Here is a 3,906-nt window from a genome sequence, read left to right on the forward strand (position 1 = left end):
CGCCGTGTGATGCCACTACATCCCCAAGCAAATGGAGAAGTTGAGAGATTCATGCAACCTCTCATGAAAGCGGTACGCTGTGCTCATGCCGAAGGACGATCCTGGAAACAAGCTATGTATGCTTTTCTCAGGAACTACCGTGCAACACCGCATGGAACACTGGGCAAGTCGCCTGGCGAACTTTTATTTGGAAGTCCTATGAGGATCGCACTACCTGTCATGCCAGCCGAGGTAACGGATAAACGTCTTGCTCAGAAGGATGCACTAGCCAAGGGCAAAATGAAAATTGCTCATGATCAACGTGCAAAGGAACAATTCATAAAGGTTGGAGATACTGTTCTCGTTAAAAAGAAAAAAAGAGGGAAAGCTAGATATGCCGTATGATACAAAACCATATAAAGTGATTAGTGTAAAAGGAACTATGGTAACAGCTAGTAATAGAGATCATAGTATAACACGTAATATGGCCTATTTCAAAGTGATTCCAACTAGTGTAGAAAATGATGAGGTGAAAAGTCATACAAAGGAAAAAGAAAAAACGAGCTATAACTCAATAAACAATTAATCAAGGGATATTCTTGTATTTAAGGACTCTCGTCCTAAACGTCATGTTAAATGCCCTTCACGACTTGATGATTAATTGTGTCCTCATGTAATGCAAAGTATTTACTTATTATGCTAAACTAAATTTAATATTGTTTGAATAATGCAGATCTCTCATTCAGTATTTTGTAACTTTGTATTACAGTTTCTTTCATGTTTGTTTAACATTGCATATGTATTTTTAACATTGAAATCCTTTGTGGTAAAGATTAAGTTGTTTAAATTCTTTGTGTGCTTAATTAATGTTAAATGTATGCAATATCTCTTGATATGTTAATAACTTACTTTGTGTCAATAACTTTGCTTTGTGCTACAAGCATGGTAGACATCCTGTATTCATTCTTTTTAAAGAAAAGGAGGGATGTCATGTTCACAGAAAACGGTACCATCCGTTTTCTATGTGCGGCGGCTCAGACGCCAGAGAGGTAAACAAGAGCGTACAGGACGCTACCAGCTTGGAAGCTACTAGTCATGTATCAGTTTAAGTATTAAAGTCAGTAACCAAGCAATGGCTTTATATCAACCCTACAACCACGACTTCCTCAGCTACATACAAACACCACACTGCTCACCTCTTTTCTTCGTCTCGTCAGACTTCATAACAACTACATAATCAATGTCCAATACACACAATAAACACTAGCCCCGACTTGGTATTTGATGCAAAATGTTCTCAATGTTCATTTCACTTTGTGTTGAAGACTATATAGGTCTAATCTTGCTGGTTAGTCTCCCCTCTTGTCTGTGTTTCCTCCTAAAATGTTGCATCAGGAGTTTTTATTTCTGCACTCTCTACTAATTTTGCTCTCCATGTCTCTTCTTCCTCTCTTGGACCGACTGATTCCCAGTCAACTTGCCCAATGATTAAACTCTCCCATTACTATTAACTTTGTTCTCAATCTATGGGATAATTCAGTTACACTTTTGATACATACATATATATATATATATATATATATATATATATATATATATATATATATATATATATATATATATATATATATATATATATATATATATATTAGTATATTTTGGTAGCAGTCTTTCTTGTAAACATATGTTGTTAAATATGACCGAAAAAGTAAGATTAATAATTCTAACACGAATTTTCTCAATATTTCTTATGTTTCTTTTTACTGTCGATGGCAATTGAAAAATAAATTCTCTAAAACTCATTTTTATTTCTAGTCTGACACGACGCTTGAACGCGTTTCGTAATAACGTATTACATTTTCAAAGACTTTAGTTTACACACACACAACTTGTAACCTGAAAGCACTTAACAGAGTTTTACTAAATTCTAACGCTTAACAGCTTGTCTTATATACTTGCATTTGGGTGAAGTAATATGTTGAAACAGTTTTGGATGAGGTGAACAAACTTTTGACCAACACAAGTCAGAACACAGTTCAAGGGGTATAAATTGGATAAGTGAAAGGGAAGAATGGAAGTAACTGCAAAGGGCCCATTGGCCTGTACTTCCTCTTGATACTTCTATATTGGTACGGAGTCTTGAAGTGGGTAGAATATAGTTGTGCATTAATTGGCTGTTGATTGCTGGTGTTGACTTTTTGATGTGTATCACATCAAAAAGTCTACACCAAAGAAACAAACATAGGAATGTGCCTCAATGCCAATAGTGACTGCCCAGACAGGTACAAGAGGAATGTTGTCAATGCTTACGTCGACCGTGCTCTAAGCCACAGCTCAGGATGGAAAGAAGTCGATGAAGAACTCTGTAGGGGTAAGGCAAGTTCTAGTCAACAACGGCTTCTCTAACGGCTTCGTTGAAGACGATCATAAAAAGATAGGTAAAACGCCATGCAACTTCTGAAGAGTCAACCAACACAACACTTGTACCCCCAATTTGACTATTTTACAGGAAATTCTTTTCGACGGCTCATATTACGGAGGAAAGGTTCCTGAAAGATATTGTTGATAGGAACATCATCCCTACAGACAAAAATCTGAAAATACAATTGATAATTTATTATAAAACCAAAAAAAAAGGTCAATCTACTCATGAAAAACTCGTCAGACACCAAGCAGAATGCTTTGATGGAGACCAACGTCGTCTATGCCTTTAAATACCCACTTGGGGACTGTAAGCCCCAAAGAACTCAGGATATAGGTAAGACAACGTCTCTTTCTAGGCGACTAACAATGCATATGTAACAGGGCTCCATTAAGGAACATATAATCTCTTCTCACAACCAGACCATCACCAGAGAAATCTTAACAAACAACACAAAACTCATCGATAGGTACAGCGATAGCAGGCGGCTTGACATCAGCGAGGCACTACACATCAAAAAGTCAATACCAGCAATCAACAGCCAATTAATGCACAACTATATTCTACCCACTTCAAGACTCCGCACCAATATGGAAGCAGCAAGAGGAAGTATGGGCCAATAGATCTTCTGCAGTTACTTCCATTCATATGTTCACTTATCCAATTTATACCCATTGTTTCGTGACCTGTCTTGTGTTTGTCACCTCACCCAAAACTTTTGTACCATATCACCTCATCCAATACAGTATAAGTACGAAGAATTTGTGTGTAAATTAAGTCTTTGAAAATGTAATACGAATTACGAAACGCGTTCAGGCGTCAGACAATTAAAAAATGAATTTCGGTGAATTGTTATTACCACTGACAGTGAAGAAAAACATAAGAAATATTGAGAAGATTCGTGTTAGAATTATTAATCATACCTTTTTGTTCATATTCAACAACATATGTTTAGAAGAATATATATATATATATATATATATATATATATATATATATATATATATATATATATATATATATATATATATATATATATATATATATATATATATATATTAGTATATTTTGGTAGCAGTCTTTCCTGTAGACATATATTATTAAATATGACCGAAAATGTAAGATTAATAATTCTAACACGAATTTTCTCGATCTTTCTTATGTTTCTTTTCACTGTTGATGGTAATTGAAAAATCATTTCTCCAAAATTAATTTTTATTTGTAGTCTGACGCGAGACTTGAACGCGTTTCGTAATAACTTATTACATTTTCAAAGACTTTTAGTTTACCCACATACAACTATTACCTGCAAACACTAAACAGAGTTCTTACTTATGCTATGATTTAAACAGCTTTCATTTTTCATTTTATACCCGCATTTTGGGTGAGGTGATATGTTACAACAGTTTTGGATGAGGTGAACAAAACTTCCAACACAGGATAGTACACGAAACAATGGGTATTGAAGGTAAGAATGGAAGTAATTGCAGAGGGCCTATTGGCCC

This window comes from Procambarus clarkii, chromosome 60 (assembly GCF_040958095.1).
Source record: "Procambarus clarkii isolate CNS0578487 chromosome 60, FALCON_Pclarkii_2.0, whole genome shotgun sequence".
Classification (NCBI taxonomy): domain Eukaryota; kingdom Metazoa; phylum Arthropoda; class Malacostraca; order Decapoda; family Cambaridae; genus Procambarus; species Procambarus clarkii.